This window comes from Hyla sarda, chromosome 2 (assembly GCF_029499605.1).
Source record: "Hyla sarda isolate aHylSar1 chromosome 2, aHylSar1.hap1, whole genome shotgun sequence".
NCBI classification, from domain to species: domain Eukaryota; kingdom Metazoa; phylum Chordata; class Amphibia; order Anura; family Hylidae; genus Hyla; species Hyla sarda.
The window spans coordinates 457,919,307-457,941,067 of record NC_079190.1 but is presented as its reverse complement, the minus strand read 5'-3'; the positions used below and the strand labels follow the sequence as shown (position 1 = coordinate 457,941,067).

At 48.0% G+C, this 21,761-nt stretch overlaps 1 long non-coding RNA gene across 1 annotated transcript in view; it reads right to left on the bottom strand.

Annotated features, from left to right (window-relative positions):
• The window catches only part of LOC130358057 (uncharacterized), an 80,821-nt gene that overhangs the window by 28,160 nt on the left and 30,900 nt on the right, over positions 1 to 21,761 (bottom strand). Inside the window, exon 2 of the long non-coding RNA XR_008889389.1 lies at positions 18,507 to 18,682. This is a non-coding gene — a long non-coding RNA (uncharacterized LOC130358057). The remainder of the gene's footprint in view (positions 1 to 18,506; positions 18,683 to 21,761) is intronic.

The window sequence follows — 21,761 nt, the reverse complement described above, 5'->3', positions numbered from 1 at the left end:
GCCAGCATTGCTGCAGAAGTTGAAGGGGTGGGAGTGGGGGGTGGGGCGTTCAGCCTGTCAGTGCTCAGACCGTATGCTGCACACTGCATCAAATTAGTCTGCATGGCTATTGTCCCAGAAGATGAACAAGAAAGCCTGCAAATAGTTTGCTGAAGACAAGTGGACTAAGGACAGGGATTACTGAAACCATGTTCTGTGGTCCAATAAAACCAAGATAAACTTATTTTGTTCAGATGATGTCAAGTGTGTGTGATGGCAACCAGCTGAGGAGTTCAAATACAAGCGTGTGTGATGGCAACCAGCTGAGGAGTTCAAAGACAAGTGTGTGTGATGGCAACCAGCTGAGGAGTTCAAAGACAAGTGTGTGTGATGGCAACCAGCTGAGGAGTTCAAAGACAAGTGTGTCTTGCTTACAGTCATGCATGGTGGTGGGAGTGTCAGGGTCTGGGGCTGCATGAGTGCTGCTGGCACTGGGGAGCTACAATTCATTGAGGGAACCATAAATGCCAACATGTACTGGGACATACTGAAGCAGAGCATGATCCCCTCTTTTCAGAGACTGGGCTGCAGGACAGTATTCCAACATGATAACATCCCCAAAACACCTTCAAGGCCCCCACTGCCTTGCTAAAGAAGCTGAGGGTAAAGGTGATGGACGGACCAAGCATGTCTCCAGACCTAAACCCTATAGAGGATCTGTGGGACATCCTCAAAAAGAAGGTGGGGGAGCACAAGATCTAGAACATCCACCAGCTTTGTAATGTCATCATGGAGGAGTGGAAGAGGACTCCAGTGACAACTAGTGTTGAGCGGCATAGGCCATATTCGAATTCGCGATATTTCACGAATATATGGACGAATATTCGTCATATATTTGCTAAATTCACATATTCGTAATATTCGCGTTTTATTTTCGCATAAGGCAAAATTCACGTATGCGAAAATTTGCACGCCTGTCTCACACAGAAGTATTGGAGCCTTCTTTACACCACACAAGCTGGAAGTAGAGAGGGGTGATCACTGTGATGTGTACTGTGAAAAAAAAACAACAAAAAAAAACGAATATTCGTAATTACGAATATATAGTGCTATATTCGCGAATATTCGCAAATTCGTGAATATGCGATATTCGCGAATGAAATTCGCATTGCGAATATTCGTGAGCAACACTAGTGACAACATGTAAAGCTATGGTGAACTCTATCCCCAAGAGGCTTAAAGCAGTGCTGGGAAATAATGGTGGCCACACAACATATTGACACTTTGGGTGCAATTTGGACATTTCCACTTAGAGATGTACTCACTTTTGTTGCCAAGGATTATACATTAAAAGGGTACTCCGCTGCTCAGTGTTTGGAACAAACTGTTCAGGACGCTGGAGCCGGCGCCGGGAGCTCATGATGTCTTAGGCCAGCCCCCTCAAGACATAACGCCCCCTCAATGCAAGTCTATGTAAGGAGGCGTGACAGCCATCACACCCCCTCCCATAGACTTGCATTGAGGGAGCGGGACATGATGTCATGAGGGGGCGTTCCTATGACATCCCGGCGCCGTCTCCAGGGTTCTGAACAGTTTGTTCCAAACGCTGAGCAGCGGAGTACCCCTTTAGTAGTTCACTCACTACTTTACATTGTAGCAGAGTGTCATTTGCCACATGAAAAGATATAGCAAAATATTTACAAAATTGTAAAGGGTGTACAATACTGTATATCAGTTGATTTTTTCAGATCCTTATAGTTATTCCCAATACTCAGATACCCCAGGACTTACAGTAGGGCAGACTTTTGTAACAGTCACATGAACAAATATGTAAAAGTATGCATGTATGTAAGCAGGTAATGAATTAAAAAACTGGAACTTTCCAACAGAAAATATAAACAAATAGTAATAGAAATGGATAATGACACAAATGAGTGATAAAGACTGCAGTCAGAAACTGGGGCAGGTGGTAATGGAACAGGAACAAACTAAAAGAAAAACTTGATTTTCCTAAATCTTTACCTATATCTCTCTAAACACTGACCTCACTGACGCTTACTGTCCCTGAAAATATGTCTACTCTGGCACAAACACAAACAACAGGTGGACACTAAGAGCAAGATACAAAAACCAAGGCTGGGCACTGCTGAATAGAGATGAGCGAAGTTACAGTGATTCCATTTGTCATGAACTTCTCGGCTCGGCAGTTGCTGACTTTAGCCTGCATAAATTAGTTTTCAGGATCTCCGGTGGGCTGGAAAAGGTGGATACAGTCCTAGGAGAGAGTCTCCAGCCCACCGGAGCACCTGAAAGCTGAACTAATTTATGCAGGATAAAGTCAGCAACTGCCGAGCCGAGAAGTTCGTGACGAATCAAACTACTGTAACTTCGCTCATCGCTACTGCTGTACTAAGAAATAAATGCATGAAGACAATACAGTAAGAAACAATAGCAAGTCAAGATATAGAAACAAGGACTACACAAGAATTAACCAAGAATCAACTTAACTGACTGGAAACAAAATTAGGCTAGAACAAGAAATACAAGGAATTTTGGGTTTAAATACATAGAACATACAATATAATCCGCACCCCACTGCAAAAGTCAGGGACCTGTCAGGAGAGAATCAATAAGAAACTCCTACTTCAAACAAGCCCTGTTTTGAGCATCCAGATCAGCTGATCCACACTAATTGATAAGCTCTAAAGTAATTTTCTAAGAGATGCCCCAAACAATCTAATAGACACAAGATGACTAAACAGCAGGATGATCCTTGCTAGAACTGACTCTGGGGGCTCTGTAACTCACACTATATGGCAGAACAGTAGCTGTAAATGGTTGGCACCTTATGGACACTCAGCGCCTTGTATGATGGCACTTCATGGAGCTCTGTGAATGGCACTATTCTGTAACCAGCTTTAAATGGTCAGTGTCATTAAAACTAATTTTTGCTATTGCACTCCTTATGGTAAATAAAAATCTTTATAATGTACTTTGTTAAAAAAAAAAAAAAAAAGGAAGTTTTCTAGGTGTTGTGTTTAAAAAAGCTGCCATTAGGTGTCTCCCTACTTGTCCAGAGCCCATTTCCTCCATCTCTTGCACAGCCTTTGGACTCCTGCTGGCCTGAGAGGTGTGTGTGCAGCCTTAGCCGATCATAGCTCATCTCACACTGAACTGCTCTGGGAGAGTGAGGGAGGAAGTTTTCCCCTGTATGGCTTCAGATGATGTCATGCCTGATGGGTAATGCCCCTTCCCAGTCTGTGAATCTGTCTGAGACTGAGCTGAAAATACAGAGCAATATCAAGGAAGAAAAAAAAATTAAGTCAGGGGGTGGTTTATCACGAGGGGGCAGTGAACTGGGAGGATTATAAAATTTAATAAGATCATGAGAGGTTCTCTTTAAGGGTTTTGTAGGTAGCCTCATATGGAGCTATGTTGCTGGCAATGTGTGTTCTGTGGCTGGTGCTAGAGAAGAAGCTTACACTGCATGTGGCTGCCATCGGGACATGAATTTATGTGCATGCATGTGTGTATATGAACACAAGTGTGCTGACAAATGAAAAAGAAACCCTGCCATAACAGGTATTACATGAATAGGCTGTGTGACTAATGCATTACATACATTGGATCCAACAGAATAAGATTTGCATCCATCAGAATGTGATAGTCTATGATTCTTCCATTATTCATATAGGATCTGCAATACAATGCAGGCTCCATTATACATACAGGTTACTGTACAAATTGCTTTGACTTTTGAAGATGTGACTAATGTTTCAATGCAGTTTCACATCTATTCATTTGCTAAACCCATTCTATGCAACAACCTTAAGTGGTGCTGAGATATTTATGGGATTTTTCCTCTTTTATCTCGATCTTGCAATTTGTACTTATTACACTGAAATAGATTGATCATTAGATAACAATCTACATATATAAATCTCAACGTGTGCATGTGTGTATGTGTCTGTGTGTGTGCATGTGTGTGTATGTGTATGTGTGTGTATATGTGTGCATGTGTGTGTATATGTGTGCATGTGTGTGTATATGTGTGTATGTGTGTGTGTGTATATGTGTACGTGTGTGTATGTGTGTGTATGTGTGTGTATGTGTGTGTATGTCTGTATATGTGTGTGTGTGTATGTGTGTGTCTGTCTGTGTGTATATGTGTGTGTATGTGTGTGTGTATGTGTGTGTGTGTATGTGTATGTGTGTGTATATATGTGTGTATGTGTGTATATGTGTGTATGTGTGTGTGTATGTGTGTGTGTCTGTGTGTGTATGTATGTGTGTGTGTATGTTTGTGTGTGTATGTGTGTGTGTGTATATGTGTACGTGTGTGTATGTGTGTGTATATGTGTGTATGTGTGTGTGTGTATATGTGTACGTGTGTGTATGTGTGTGTATGTGTGTGTATGTGTGTGTGTGTATATGTGTACATGTGTGTATGTGTGTGTATGTGTGTGTATGTCTGTATATGTGTGTGTGTGTGTGTATGTGTGTGTCTGTCTGTGTGTGTGTATATGTGTGTGTATGTGTGTGTGTATGTGTGTGTGTGTATGTGTGTGTATATATGTGTGTATGTGTGTATATGTGTGTATGTGTGTGTGTATGTGTATGTGTGTGTGTCTGTGTGTGTATGTATGTGTGTGTGTATGTTTGTGTGTGTATGTGTGTGTGTGTGTGTATGTTTGTGTGTGTATGTGTGTGTGTGTATGTGTGTGTATATGTGTGCGTGTGTGTGTGTATGTGTGTGTATATGTGTGTGTGTGTGTATGTGTGTGTATATATGTGTGTATGTGTATGTGTGTGTATGTGTGTGTATGTGTGTGTATGTGTGTATGTATGTGTGTATGTGTGTATATATGTATGTGTGTATGTTAGAGCATCACTTCCAAATGGCTAAATATATTACCATGAAACTTGGCACACATGTTACTTATATGTCAACAACAAACAAAGGATAGGTGATTTAACCTTTACCGACCCCATTTGCCAGGGTTGGGGATTTTATTTAAAGTCCCATACAAGTCTAAGGAAAATATATGTTACTGCATAACTTTAGTACAGCTGGAGTAATTTCACTAATACTAATTAACCCCTAACCTACCCCCGATATGTGAAGGATGGGGTTTTTGTTTCAAGTCCCCTGCAAGTATATAGGACTTCTGGTACCTTATTCCACAAGCTCCGCTCTGCATCTCCTGGTGAATGTGTCAGTCTGGCTTGCAAGCCACACCCTATACGCATGCCATACTCCATCTTGCAAAGACACGCCCACCCTTTATGTCACACCCCTTTTATATTCAGCTTACAATATCTTTACCACAACTCAGCCCCACCTGAGGATGGAATATGAGGATTAGATATGAGGACAGGATATTGGGACAGGATATGAGGGCAGGATATAGGGACGGGATATGAGGTCGGGATATGAGGACGGGATATGAGGACAGATATGGGAACGGGATATGAGAACGGGATATGAGGATAGTATATGGGGACGGGATATGAGGAAAGGATATGGGAACGAGATATGGGGACAGGATATGGGGACGGGATATGGGGATGCAATATGGGGACACAGTATGGGGACAGGATATAGGGACAGGATATGAGGACGGGATATGAGGACATGATATGGGAATGGGATATGGGGACAGGATATGGGGAAGGGATATGGGGATGCAATATGGGGACGGGATATGGGGACTGCATATGAGGTCGGGATATGAGGACGGTATATGAGGTCAGGATATGAGGACGGGATATGAGGTCGAGATATGAGGACAAAATATAAAGACAGGATATGAGGTCGGAATATGAGGGGGGGATTTGGGGTCGGTATATGAGGACAAAAGCTTTTTCCTTTGTTGTTTTCCTCCCCCACAAGGATAAGGTAGGAAAAACCGGGCAGCGCCGGATACTCAGCTAGTCATAAATAAGTGTAATGCTGCATCCAATCTAGAGCTGGCAGATCCATCATTTATAGGATTCAATGTGAGAAATTATAGGACAAATTAAAAGTGGAGTTTAATCCACATAAAGTCTTTTTATGCAAACGATAAAATTTATTTTATGACTCCAATTGCATTACACTTAAAAAGTGATGACCTTATCCGGTTACAGTAATGTGTTTTCAATCTAGAGGAGATTTCGTGCTTTACAGATCGCAGTGACACAGGAAAACTTACAGGATGAAAAAAGACCGAGGAATATACAACATATGTCTGTAAATAACCTCGAAAGTGGAAGCTGCCATTATACTGTCCGGCTCCGTTCTGAGGTTTCCATTAATAATACATGAGGTACAACATTACTTACTTTGCTGTTACAAAAAAGAATATTCTGGCTGCTGAACAAACAAAATCTACATTTCTAAATATACAGATGTAGCTGTGCTAAGTGTGTCATTGGCTCAACAATGTATCCATAGGCATGCAAGTGAATCCAAAGCAAGATACTGTTGAACACTTTTAGCTCTGCTACATCTGTATTTTTTAGCCGGAATATAGGTAGCACCTGCCCCTTGTTTCTAGTCAAGAAGGACAACTTTGCCCTACCTCAATATGCCTCCAAATTTAAAGGTTTACTCCACTGCTATACATCTTATCCCCTATCAAAAGGATAGGGGATAATATTTCTGCTGGGGGCCCCCCATGATTTCCCACAGCACCCGGCTATTCTAAACAAACGCTGGGTTCCTGCGGCCAACACGTCCCCTCCCATAGACATGAAGAGAGGGGGGTGTGATTTGATGTCACGCTCACGGCCTCCGACTCCACCAGAGTACCCCTTTAAGAGGCAGACAAACAATTGTGCAGTCTACCATTGGATGCGATCATACATCCCAACTTTTTGGAGGGCCAAAAAGGGATCCTTATGGTTTATTGCATGAAAGTTCCACTTTAGCCTGTGTTTCTACACTGCTCAAAAAAAATTAAGGGAACACTTACACAACACAATGTAACTCCAAGTCAATCACACTTCTGTGAAATCACACTGTCCACTCAGAAAGCAACACTGATTGACAATCAATTTCACATGCTGTTGTGCAAATGGAACAGACAACAGGTGGAAATTATAGGCAATTAGCAAGACATCTCCAATTAAGGAGTGGTTCTGCAGGTGGTGACCACAGACCCCTTCTCAGTTCCTATGCTTCCTGGCTGATGTTTTGGTCACTTTTGAATGCTGGGGGTGCTTTCACTCTAGTCTACAACCCACACAAATGGCTCAGGTAGTGCAGCTCATCCAGGATGGCACATGAATGCGAGCTGTGTCAATAATGTTTGCTGTATCTGTCAGTGTAGTGTCCAGAGCATTGAGGCACTACCAGGAGACAGGCCAGTACATCAGGAGACGTAGAGGAGGCTGTAGGCGGGCAACAAACCAACAGCAGGACCGCTACCTCTGCCTTTGTGCACAGAAGTGCAGGAGGAGCACTGCCAGAGCCCTACAAAATGGCCTCCAGCTAGGGTTGCCACCTTTCCCTCAGAAAAATACCGGTCATGGGTGTGGCTATGTGGGGGTGGAGCTACAAAAGGGGAGGGGCCAGATTGCACAGGGGCTGAGGGATCAGGGGTTTAAGAAATGGCACGGGGGATGGGAGGGGGGTTTAAGAAATGGCATAGGGGATTGGAGGGATACAATATATATGGGGGGGAATTTTCCTATATCGCACAAAAAAATTTACATTTAGAGAATACCTACCAAAACCCTATTTATGCCAGCGGCGGCGGTAGTGGTGGCGCGCGACAGCAACGCTGGCTCTCTCTGATGACGAGTGACGTCCCCCTGCGCAACGTCAGATAAACAGGCTAATCAGACAGTATCACACATGACAGGATTAGATACACAGGCTAATCAGACAGTATCACACATGACAGATTTAGATGCACAGGCTCAGCAGATAGTATCACACATGACAGGATTAGATACACAGGCTCAGCTCACAGTATCACACATGACAGGATTAGATACACAGGCTCAGCAGACAATATCACACAACAGGATTAGATACACAGGCTCAGCTCACAGTATCACACATGACAGGATTAGAAACACAGGCTCAGCAGACAGTATCACACATGACAGATATAGATACACAGGCTCAGCAGATAGTATCCCACATGACAGATTTGGATATACAGGCTCAGCTCACAGTATCACACATGACAGGATTAGATACACAGGCTCAGCAGACAGTATCGCACATGACAGGATTAGATACAGAGCGCAGCAGATAGTTTCACACATTAAATCAGTGTTTCCCAACCAGGGTGCCTCCAGCTATTGCAAAACTACAACTCCCAGCATGCCCGGACAGCCAAAGGCTGTCTGGGCATGCTGGGAGTAATAGTTTTGCAACAGCTGGAGACACCCTGGTTGGGAAACACTGCATTAAATACACAATTTTGCAGAGAGGTCTCACCAGTCTCTTGTCTTCACTTTCTCCTTTCCCCGGGCGGCTCCAGGTTAAGGAATGTCCGGGGTTGAGGAGGAATGAGGGGGGCAATTATTTATCCCATGGGGCCACATGAGAAACTAAAAATATTGTGGAGGGCCGGGTAGTTTTTCCCCAGATTAGGCAGCATAGTTGTCCCCCAGATTAGGCAGCATAGTTGTCCCCCAGATTAGGCAGCATAGTTGTCCCCCAGATCAGGCAGCATAGTTGTCCCCCAGATCAGGCAGCATAGTTGTCCCCCAGATTAGGAGCATAGTTGTCCCCCAGATTAGGAGCATAGTTGTCCCCCAGATTAGGAGCATAGTTGTCCCCCAGATTAGGAGCATAGTTGTACCCCAGTTGTCCCCCAGATTAGGAGCATAGTTGTACCCCAGTTGTCCCCCAGATTAGGAGCATAGTTGTCCCCCAGATTAGGAGCATAGTTGTCCCCCAGATTAGGAGCATAGTTGTCCTCCAGTTGTCCCCCAGATTAGGAGCATAGTTGTCCCCCAGTTGTACCCCAGTTGTCCCCCAGATTAGGAGCATAGTTGTACCCCAGTTGTCCCCCAGATTAGGAGCATAGTTGTACCCCAGTTGTCCCCCAGATTAGGAGCATAGTTGTACCCCAGTTGTCCCCCAGATTAGGAGCATAGTTGTACCCCAGTTGTCCCCCAGATTAGGAGCATAGTTGTACCCCAGTTGTCCCCCAGATTAGGAGCATAGTTGTCCCCCAGATTAGGAGCATAGTTGTCCCCCAGTTGTCCCCCAGATTAGGAGCATAGTTGTCCCCCAGTTGTCCCCCAGATTAGGAGCATAGTTGTCCCCCAGTTGTCCCCCAGATTAGGAGCATAGTTGTCCCCCAGTTGTCCCCCAGATTAGGAGCATAGTTGTACCCCAGTTGTCCCCCAGATTAGGAGCATAGTTGTACCCCAGTTGTCCCCCAGATTAGGCAGCATAGTTGTCCCCCAGATTAGGCAGCATAGTTGTCCCCCAGATTAGGTAGCATAGTTGTCCCCCAGATTAGGTAGCATAGTTGTCCCCCAGATTAGGCAGCATAGTTGTCCCCCAGATTAGGCAGTTTACCCCCCCCCCCTACACACACACACACACACACACACATATATATATATATATATATATATATATATATATATATACACACAGACACAGAGACACAGACACAGACACATATATACACACAGACACATATATACACACAGACACATATATACACACAGACACATATATACACACAGACACATATATATATACACACACACACACACACACACACACACACACACGTATATATATACACAGACACTCACCCGCCCTGTGCAGCAGAGGGAGACAGGATACATGGCCTCTCCTCTTCTCCCCTCCCTGCTCTGCCTATGGAGGGTTGTAAGACTGCACGGGGCAGAGAGAAGGCGGGGGAGGGGGAGAGAGGAGACAGGAGGTCACGCCCCCCTCCCCAGCACTGTACAGTCTCTTCCTGTCATCGCACGGAGCTCTCCCTGTCACAGGCTGGTGGTGTTAGACCTGGGCATTGTACGGCCGGTCATGAAAGCAGTGCTGTTCTGGGGATGCTGCTCCGTCCGCCCCTGTCAGTGAATGAAAAATACCGGCCATTGCATGGCCGGTATTTTTCATCCAAACTTACCGGCACAGCCCGGAATGTAGATGAAAATACCGGCTGTGCCGGTAAAATACCGGCAGGGTGGCAACCCTACCTCCAGCAGGCCACAAATGTGCATGTGTCCACGCAAAGGTCAGAAACAGACTCCATGAGGGTGGTATGAGGGCCTGATGTCCACATGTGGGGGTTGTGCTTACAGCCTAACACCGTGCAGGAAGTTTGGCATTTGCCAGAGAACACCAAGATTGGCAAATTCGCCACTGTCGCCCTATGCTCTTCACAGATGAAAGCAGGTTCACAATGAGCACATTTGACAGACGTGACAGAGTCTGGAGACGCCGTGGAGAACGTTCTAATGCCTGCAACATCCTCCAGCATGACCAGTTTAGCGGTGGGTCAGTAATGGTGTGGGAGGGCATTTCTTTGGGGGGGCCGCACAGCCCTTCATGTGCTTGCCAAAGGCAACCTGACTGACATTAGGTACCGAGATGAGATCCTCAGACCCTTTGTGAGACCATATGCTGGTGCGGTTGGTCCTGGATTCTTCCTAATACAAGGCAATGCTAAACCTCATGTGGCTGGAGTGTGTCAGCAGTTCCTGCAAGAGTAAGGCATTGATGCTATGGACTAGCCCGCACGTTCCCCAGGCCTGAATCCGATTGAGCACATCTGGGACATCATATCTCGCTCCATCCACCAACGCCACGTTTCATCACATACTTTCTAGCAGTTGGCGGATGCTTTAGTCCAGGTCTCGGAAGGACATCCAGGAGACCATCCGCCATCCTCATCAGGAGCATGCCCAGGTGTTGTAGGGAGGTCATACGGCACGTGGAGGCCACGCACACTTCTGAGCCTCATTTTGACTTGTTTTAAGGACATTACATCTGTTACGCCGAGCGCTCCGGGTCCCCGCTCCTCCCCGGAGCGCTCGCTTCTCTCTCGCTACCGCAGCGCTCCGGGCAGCTCCACTGACCCGGTGCGCTGCGATACCGTCTCCAGCCGGGATGCGATTCGCGATGCGGGTAGCGCCCGCTCGCGATGCGCACCCCGGCTCCCGTACCTGACTCGCTCTCCGTCTGTCCTGTCCCGGCGCGCGCGGCCCCGCTCCCTAGGGCGCGCGCGCGCCGGGTCTCTGCGATTTAAAGGGCCACTGCGCCGCTGATTGGCGCAGTGGTTCCAATTAGTGTGTTCACCTGTGCACTCCCTATTTATACTTCACTTCCCCTTCACTCCCTCGCCGGATCTTGTTGCCATTGTGCCAGTGAAAGCGTTTCCTTGTGTGTTCCTAGCCTGTGTTCCAGACCTCCTGCCGTTGCCCCCGACTACGATCCTTGCTGCTTGCCCCGACCTTCTGCTACGTCCGACCTTGCTTCTGTCTACTCCCTTGTACCGCGCCTATCTTCAGCAGTCAGAGAGGTTGAGCCGTTGCTAGTGGATACGACCTGGTCACTACCGCCGCAGCAAGACCATCCCGCTTTGCGGCGGGCTCTGGTGAAAACCAGTAGTGACTTAGAACCGATCCACTAGCACGGTCCACGCCAATCCCTCTCTGGCACAGAGGATCCACTACCTGCCAGCCGGCATCGTGACAGTAGATCCGGCCATGGATCCCGCTGAAGTTCCTCTGCCAGTTGTCGCCGACCTCACCACGGTGGTCGCCCAGCAGTCACAACAGATAGCGCAACAAGGCCAACAGCTGTCTCAACTGACCGTGATGCTACAGCAGCTACTACCACAGCTTCAGCAATCATCTCCTCCGCCAGCTCCTGCACCTCCTCCGCAGCGAGTGGCCGCTTCTGGTCTACGACTATCCTTGCCGGATAAATTTGATGGGGACTCTAAATTCTGCCGTGGCTTTCTTTCCCAATGTTCCCTGCACTTGGAGATGATGTCGGACCAGTTTCCTACTGAAAGGTCTAAGGTGGCTTTCGTAGTCAGCCTTCTGTCTGGAAAAGCTCTGTCATGGGCCACACCGCTCTGGGACCGCAATGACCCCGTCACTGCCTCTATACACTCCTTCTTCTCGGAAATTCGAAGTGTCTTTGAGGAACCTGCCCGAGCCTCTTCTGCTGAGACTGCCCTGTTGAACCTGGTCCAGGGTAATTCTTCCGTTGGCGAGTACGCCGTACAATTCCGTACTCTTGCTTCAGAATTATCCTGGAATAATGAGGCCCTCTGCGCGACCTTTAAAAAAGGCCTATCCAGCAACATTAAAGATGTTCTGGCCGCACGAGAAATCCCTGCTAACCTACATGAACTCATCCATCTTGCCACTCGCATTGACATGCGTTTTTCCGAAAGGCGTCAGGAGCTCCGCCAGGATATGGACTTTGTTCGCACAAGGCGTTTTTTCTCCCCGGCTCCTCTCTCCTCTGGTCCCCTGCAATCCGTTCCTGTGCCTCCCGCCGTGGAGGATTTGCAGGTCGACCGGTCTCGCCTGACACCTCAAGAGAGGACACGACGCCGCATGGAGAATCTCTGCTTGTACTGTGCCAGTACCGAACACTTCCTGAAGGATTGTCCTATCCGTCCTCCCCGCCTGGAAAGACGTACGCTGACTCCGCACAAAGGTGAGACAGTCCTTGATGTCTACTCTGCTTCTCCACGTCTTACTGTGCCTGTGCGGATATCTGCCTCTGCCTTATCCTTCTCTACTATGGCCTTCTTGGATTCCGGATCTGCAGGAAATTTTATTTTGGCCTCTCTCGTCAATAGGTTCAACATCCCAGTGACCAGTCTCGCCAGACCCCTCTACATCAATTGTGTAAACAATGAAAGATTGGACTGTACCATACGTTTCCGCACGGAGCCCCTTCTAATGTGCATCGGACCTCATCACGAGAAGATTGAATTTTTGGTCCTCCCCAATTGCACTTCCGAAATCCTCCTTGGACTACCCTGGCTTCAACTCCATTCCCCAACCCTGGATTGGTCCACTGGGGAGATCAAGAGTTGGGGGCCCTCTTGTTTCAAGGACTGCCTAAAGCCGGTTCCCAGTACCCCTTGCCGTGACTCTGTGGTTCCCCCTGTAACCGGTCTCCCTAAGGCCTATATGGACTTTGCGGATGTTTTTTGCAAAAAACAAGCTGAGACTCTACCTCCTCACAGGCCTTATGATTGTCCTATTGACCTCCTCCCGGGCACTACTCCACCCCGGGGCAGAATCTATCCTCTGTCCGCCCCAGAGACTCTTGCTATGTCGGAGTACATCCAGGAAAATTTAAAAAAAGGCTTTATCCGTAAATCCTCCTCTCCTGCCGGAGCCGGATTTTTCTTTGTGTCCAAAAAAGATGGCTCTCTACGTCCTTGCATTGACTACCGCGGTCTTAATAAAATCACGGTAAAGAACCGCTACCCCCTACCCCTCATCTCTGAACTCTTTGATCGCCTCCAAGGTGCCCACATCTTTACTAAACTGGACTTAAGAGGTGCTTATAATCTCATCCGCATCAGAGAGGGGGATGAATGGAAAACGGCATTTAACACTAGAGATGGACACTTTGAGTATCTGGTCATGCCCTTTGGCCTGTGCAACGCCCCTGCCGTCTTCCAAGACTTTGTTAATGAAATTTTTCGTGATCTCTTATACTCCTGTGTTGTTGTATATCTGGACGATATCCTGATTTTTTCTGCCAATCTAGAAGAACACCGCCAGCATGTCCGTATGGTTCTTCAGAGACTTCGTGACAATCAACTTTATGCCAAGATAGAGAAATGTCTGTTTGAATGCCAATCTCTTCCTTTCCTAGGATACTTGGTCTCTGGCCAGGGACTACAAATGGATTCAGACAAACTCTCTGCCGTCTTAGATTGGCCACGCCCCTCCGGACTCCGTGCTATCCAACGTTTTTTGGGGTTCGCCAATTATTACAGGCAATTTATTCCACATTTTTCTACCGTTGTGGCCCCTATCGTGGCTTTAACCAAAAAAAATGCCAATCCCAAGTCTTGGCCTCCTCAAGCGGAAGACGCCTTTAAACGGCTCAAGTCTGCCTTTTCTTCGGCTCCCGTGCTCTCCAGACCTGACCCTTCTAAACCCTTCCTATTGGAGGTTGATGCCTCCTCTGTAGGAGCTGGAGCGGTCCTTCTACAGAAAAATTCTTCCGGGCATGCTGTTACTTGTGGTTTTTTTTCTAGGACCTTCTCTCCGGCGGAGAGAAACTACTCCATCGGGGATCGAGAGCTTCTAGCCATTAAATTAGCACTTGAGGAATGGAGGCATCTGCTGGAGGGATCAAGATTTCCAGTTATTATTTACACCGATCACAAGAACCTCTCCTATCTCCAGTCTGCCCAACGGCTGAATCCTCGCCAGGCCAGGTGGTCTCTGTTCTTTGCCCGATTTAATTTTGAAATTCACTTTCGGCCTGCCGATAAGAACATTAGGGCCGATGCTCTCTCTCGTTCCTCGGATGCCTCGGAAGTTGAACTCTCTCCACAACACATCATTCCTCCTGACTGCCTGATTTCCACTTCTCCAGTCTCCATCAGGCAAACTCCTCCAGGAAAGACCTTCGTCTCTCCACGCCAACGCCTCGGAATCCTCAAATGGGGTCACTCCTCCCATCTCGCAGGTCATGTAGGCATCAAGAAATCTGTGCAACTCATCTCTCGCTTCTATTGGTGGCCGACTCTGGAGACGGATGTCGTGGACTTTGTGCGAGCCTGCACTGTCTGTGCCCGGGATAAGACTCCTCGCCAGAAGCCCGCTGGTTTTCTTCATCCTCTGCCTGTCCCCGAACAGCCTTGGTCTCTGATTGGTATGGATTTTATTACAGACCTACCCCCATCCCGTGGCAACACTGTTGTTTGGGTGGTCATTGATCGATTCTCCAAGATGGCACATTTCATCCCTCTTCCTGGTCTTCCTTCAGCGCCTCAGTTGGCTAAACAATTTTTTGTACATATTTTTCGTCTTCACGGGTTGCCCACACAGATAGTCTCGGATAGAGGCGTCCAATTCGTGTCAAAATTCTGGAGGGCTCTCTGTAAACAACTCAAGATTAAATTAAACTTTTCTTCTGCGTATCATCCTCAATCCAATGGACAAGTGGAAAGAATTAACCAGGTCTTGGGTGATTATTTACGACATTTTGTTTCCTCCCGCCAGGATGATTGGGCAGATCTTCTACCATGGGCCGAATTCTCGTATAACTTTAGAGTCTCTGAATCTTCCTCCAAATCCCCATTTTTCGTGGTGTACGGCCGTCACCCTCTTCCCCCCCTCCCTACTCCCTTGCCCTCTGGTTTGCCTGCTGTAGATGAAGTGACTCGTGATCTTTCCATCATATGGAAAGAGACCCAAGATTCTCTTTTACAGGCTTCATCTCGCATGAAAAAGTTTGCCGATAAGAAAAGAAGAGCTCCCCCCATTTTTGCTCCCGGAGACAAGGTATGGCTCTCCGCTAAATATGTCCGCTTTCGTGTCCCCAGTTACAAACTGGGTCCACGCTATCTTGGTCCTTTCAAAGTCTTGTGCCAAATTAATCCTGTCTCTTACAAACTTCTTCTTCCTCCTTCTCTCCGTATTCCTAATGCCTTTCATGTCTCTCTTCTTAAACCACTCATCATCAACCGTTTCTCTCCCAAGTTAGTTTCTCCCACTCCTGTCTCCGGTTCTTCTGACGTCTTCTCGGTGAAAGAGATACTGGCCTCCAAGACGATCAGAGGAAAAAAGTTCTTTTTGGTGGATTGGGAGGGCTGTGGACCTGAAGAGAGATCCTGGGAACCTGAGGACAACATCCTAGACAAAAGTCTGCTCCTCAGGTTCTCAGGCTCTAAGAAGAGGGGGAGACCCAAGGGGGGGGGTACTGTTACGCCGAGCGCTCCGGGTCCCCGCTCCTCCCCGGAGCGCTCGCTTCTCTCTCGCTACCGCAGCGCTCCGGGCAGCTCCACTGACCCGGTGCGCTGCGATACCGTCTCCAGCCGGGATGCGATTCGCGATGCGGGTAGTGCCCGCTCGCGATGCGCACCCCGGCTCCCGTACCTGACTCGCTCTCCGTCTGTCCTGTCCCGGCGCGCGCGGCCCCGCTCCCTAGGGTGCGCGCGCGCCGGGTCTCTGCGATTTAAAGGGCCACTGCGTCGCTGATTGGCGCAGTGGTTCCAATTAGTGTGTTCACCTGTGCACTCCCTATTTATACTTCACTTCCCCTTCACTCCCTCGCCGGATCTTGTTGCCATTGTGCCAGTGAAAGCGTTTCCTTGTGTGTTCCTAGCCTGTGTTCCAGACCTCCTGCCGTTGCCCCCGACTACGATCCTTGCTGCCTGCCCCGACCTTCTGCTACGTCCGACCTTGCTTCTGTCTACTCCCTTGTACCGCGCCTATCTTCAGCAGTCAGAGAGGTTGAGCCGTTGCTAGTGGATACGACCTGGTCACTACCGCCGCAGCAAGACCATCCCGCTTTGCGGCGGGCTCTGGTGAAAACCAGTAGTGACTTAGAACCGATCCACTAGCACGGTCCACGCCAATCCCTCTCTGGCACAGAGGATCCACCTCCTGCCAGCCGGGATCGTGACAGCATCAAAGTTGGATCAGCCTGTAGTGTGGTTTTCCACTTTGATTTTGAGTGTTAACTCCATATCCAGACCTCCTTGATAAATTAGATATCCATTGATAATTTTTGTGTGATTTTGTTGTCAGCACATTCAACTATGTAAAGACGAAAGTATTTCATACCATTAGTTCATTCATTCACATCTAGGATGTGTTACCTTTCTCTTTCTCTATCTCTAGCAATTTTTTTGAGCAGTGTATTTGCTTGAATACTTAATTTAAATGTTATCACATGATAAATCTGACACAGGATAATCGATAATCAGTTTTAAGATCTAAATTGCAACAGATGATGGAAAAACATTCATTTGGGGTGTAATATACACTTCAATGTAGAAAGTTTGAAAATGCTAATCTATTGCCCAAGTCAAAAAGATAAACATTTAAAGTGTCCCTGTCACAGAAACACTAAGACCCCCACCGACCAGGAAAATGAGCAGGGAGAAGTGCACGGTAACATGCTTCACTTCTTGCTCTCAGGGATCTCTATCATTTGGCTACAATGTAAGTCTATGGGGCCACCAGTGTAGAGCACTGCAGTCTATGGAGTGACACATGCTCCTGCTCATTTCTCCCACTCTTTATCCTACAATTAGTCAGCAATGCTGCTTTGTTGGCTGCAACAGTGGCTGATGGAGGGATGGGGGTCATGGGTGTGTTAAAAAGCCTCAATGCCTTTGCTAGGAAATTTAGGCTAGGATAGGGAATTAAATCTTTCTTTTATATTATATTTGTAAAATAAATCTTCTTCCTGAGTTAAAGGAGTTTTCTGGGGCATTCACTAGCTTTTACACTGTAGTGTGAGTGCTTTAAAAATAAAGAACAAACTGTACTTACCTGCGCTGATCCCTTGCAAATGCTGTTTTCATGGCTTCCAGTACCTGCTGCTCTCTGTAGCCCCCCCCCCCCCAATTGAGTTTTATTCCTGCATAAAATGACCGCTTTGCCAAATAGGAGCAGAGAGGAGCAGGGATCGGGAAGAACAAAAGCTGCACGGGATCGGGGCAGGTGAGTATGGTTTGTCTTTATTTCAAAAGCAACCCCATTCCAGTGTAAAAACATGTATGTCCGGAAAACCCCTTTAGGGTAGGTTCACACGCAATGGATCGGCAGTGTATTTTATCCGCCGATGACCCGACCCATATTGTGCCTCCTGCTGTTGCGGAACCCACCCTCCAAGCCCCCTTCCCTGCTTGCCCCCTGGCCTGTTCGCAGCGGCAATCCACTGCTCCGAGCAGCCACACTGGGGCCTGAAAGTTGCCGAGTGCACTCAGACATCCCATATAAGCTGCAATGTGCATGCGCAGTGTACTCAGACATTGCAAATACACTGCTACTTGGAGCCACAGATTGCCGCTGTAAGCAGGTCAGGGGGCGGGGTGTGCAGGAAAAGGGGCGGGGCAGGTAGGTTCCGCAACAGCAGGAGGCACAATATGGGCCGGGTCACCGGCGGATCCGCAGTATACAATACGCTGCGGATCTGTTACGTGTGACCCTACCCTATAAGAGAACATGTGGCCAACCCTTAAAATATGAGACTGCATTATCGTTAGATAATAATTAAATAGATTAGGGTGCCCTGATCACACACCTTTTTACAGTTTCATTTTGTCTGACAAATCAGGAAATCAGTCAGATGGATGTGAATGTAATTTTATTATTGGAAATGAATATCAGGTGATGGGCGGGATTATACAATCCGGGGTATGTATTAGGCAGAAACGCCCCTCATTATACAACATTCTCACCCCCTGACTGTATAATCCCACCCATCACCTGACACTTGTAGAATAAAAAATAAAAAAACAATATTCCAGCCAGAAAGTCCAGATAAAACTTCAATCTTTAAGGTATAAGGAGAAGATGAAAAAAGTCGGCAAACTCACCAGTGCTTCTTTTTCAGGGTTGCTTCTTTATTATATACTCACATATAAAACATTGTGCAGAGGGGGAGAAAGGATCACAGTGGGGGGTATTCACTGTCAGGCGACAGAATCTGTTTCACTCGGTATTCAAGCTTTTTCTGGTCCGAATGCCACCCATGTGAAGTCACTGTGCGCCACTGTTTTAACAAATAAAAATAAGGACCCTATTGAGTAAGAGTAGTAGGGGAGGAACTACACAGAAATTAACAAGGTTTTTTGCTAGTGTAATACATATACAGTGATCCTTCAGCTTACAATATTTTCAACATACAGTGGTCTTTTCTGGACCATTGTAACCTGAAACCATATAATGCTACGGACAGTCCAGATCTGTAAAACGTATCAATACCCGAAGGAACTGACCAATCAGAATGGAAATTTCACTGGTAAAACCCTGTATTCCTGAAGTGCATGCACTGCCTGGCTGTCTGGTAGTGCCTCCCTACAGTACAGAGGGTACTACATGTTCTGTACTACTCTTTACATGTGCCAGGCAGTAGCGTATCCAGGGGGGGGGCAACGGGGCAATTGCCCCCCCCCCCCCGAGATTGTTACCCCTCCTCCTGCACTATAGCATGGTGAAGTGGGAGCTGTCGGCTGTCCCGCTCCACCACCCCTTTCTCACGCTCGTCACCTTTCTCCCACGCTCCGACTGCTCCATTCCTGCAGTCAGTGAGAGACGTCACATCATCGTGCCGGCACCCGGAGATCATGTCCCCGCGGCTCTCACTGACTGCAGGAATGGAGCAGTCGTGGCGTGGGAGAAAGGTGACGGGCGTGAGAAAGGGGTGGTGGAGCAAATTATAAGCGAGAGGGGCAAATTATAAGTGAGGGGCACATGTCAGGGGGGCATTATAGGTGGGGGAACATGACAGGACCCCCCCCCCCTGTCATGTGCCCCTCATATATAATACCCCATGTCCTGTGCCTCTCACATATAATGCCCCCCTGACATGTGCCCCTCACATATAATGCCCCCTGTCCTGCCCCCTCAGGGGGCATTATATGTGAGGGGCACATGTCAGGGGGGCATTATAGGTGAGGGGCACAGGACATGGGGCATTATATGTGAGGGGCACAGGACAGGGGAAATTATAAGTCAGGGTCACATGTCAGGGGGGCATTATATGTGGGGGCACATGACGGGGGCATTATATGTGTCACGATTCGGCTGGCAGAAGGTGGATCCTCTGTGCCAGAGAGGGATTGGCGTGGACCGTGCTAGTGGACCGGTTCTAAGTTACTACTGGTTTTCACCAGAGCCCGCCGCAAAGCGGGATGGTCTTGCAGCGGCGGTAGTAACCAGGTCATATCCACTAGCAACGGCTCAACCTCTCTGACTGCTGAAGATAGGCGCGGTACAAGGGAGTAGACAAGAGCAAGGTCGGACGTAGCAGAAGGTCGGGGCAGGCAGCAAGGATCGTAGTCAGGGGCAACGGCAGGAGGTCTGGAACACAGGCTAGGAACACACAAGGGAACGCTTTCACTGGCACAATGGCAACAAGATCCGGCGAGGGAGTGCAGGGGAAGTGAGGTATACATAGGGAGTGCACAGGTGAACACACTAATTAGACCAACTGCGCCAATCAGCGGCGCAGTGGCCCTTTAAATCGCAGAGACCCGGCGCGCGCGCGCCCTAGGGAGCGGGGCCGCGCGCGCCGGGACAGGACCGACGGAGAGCGAGTCAGGTACGGGAGCCGGGGTGCGCATCGCGAGCGGGCGCCACCCGCATCGCGAATCGCATCCCGGCTGGAGGCGGTATCGCAGCGCACCCGGTTAGTGGATCTGACCGGGGCGCTGCAGTAGCGAGGATGTGGCGAGCGCTCCGGGGAGGAGCGGGGACCCGGAGCGCTCGGCGTAACAGTACCCCCCCCTTGGGTCTCCCCCTCTTCTTGGGGCCTGAGAACCTGAGGACCAGACTTTTGTCTAGGATGTTGTCCTCAGGTTCCCAGGATCTCTCTTCAGGACCACAGCCCTCCCAATCGACTAAAAAAATTTTTTTCCCTCTGACCGTCTTGGAGGCCAGTATCTCCTTAACTGAGAAGATGTCAGAAGAATCGGAAACAGGAGTGGGAGAAACAATTTTGGGAGAGAAACGGTTGATGATGAGTGGTTTAAGGAGAGAGACATGAAAGGCATTGGGAATACGAAGAGAAGGAGGAAGAAGAAGTTTGTAAGAGACAGGATTAATTTGGCACAAGACTTTGAAAGGACCAAGATAGCGTGGTCCCAGTTTGTAACTGGGGACACGAAAGCGGACATATTTAGCGGAGAGCCATACCTTGTCTCCGGGAGCAAAAATGGGGGGAGCTCTTCTTTTCTTATCGGCAAACTTTTTCATGCGAGATGAAGCCTGTAAAAGAGAATTTTGGGTCTCTTTCCATATGGTGGAAAGATCACGAGTCACTTCATCTACAGCGGGCAAACCAGAGGACAAGGGAATAGGGAGGGGGGGAAGAGGGTGACGGCCGTACACCACGAAAAATGGGGATTTAGCAGAAGATTCAGAGACTCTAAAGTTGTACGAGAATTCGGCCCAAGGTAGAAGATCTGTCCAGTCATCCTGGCGGGAGGAAACAAAATGCCGTAAATAGTCACCCAGGACCTGGTTAATTCTTTCTACTTGCCCATTGGATTGAGGATGATAAGCAGAAGAGAAGTTTAATTTAATCTTGAGTTGTTTACAGAGAGCCCTCCAGAATTTTGACACGAATTGGACACCTCTATCCGAGACAATCTGCGTGGGCAAACCGTGAAGACGAAAAATGTGTACAAAAAATTGTTTTGCCAACTGAGGCGCTGAAGGAAGACCAGGAAGAGGAATAAAATGTGCCATCTTGGAAAATCGATCAACGACCACCCAAACAACAGTGTTGCCACGGGATGGGGGTAGGTCTGTAATAAAGTCCATACCAATCAGAGACCAAGGCTGTTCGGGGACAGGCAGAGGGTGAAGGAGACCAGCAGGCTTCTGGCGAGGAGTCTTATCCCGGGCACAGACAGTACAGGCCCGCACAAAATCAACAACATCTGTTTCCAGAGTCGGCCACCAATAGAAACGAGAGATGAGTTGCAAGGACTTTTTGATGCCCGCATGGCCTGCGAGGTGGGAGGAGTGTCCCCATTTGAGAATCCCGAGACGCTGGCGTGGAGAAACAAAGGTCTTCCCTGGAGGAGTTTGCCTGATGGAGGCTGGAGAAGAGGAGATCAGACAGT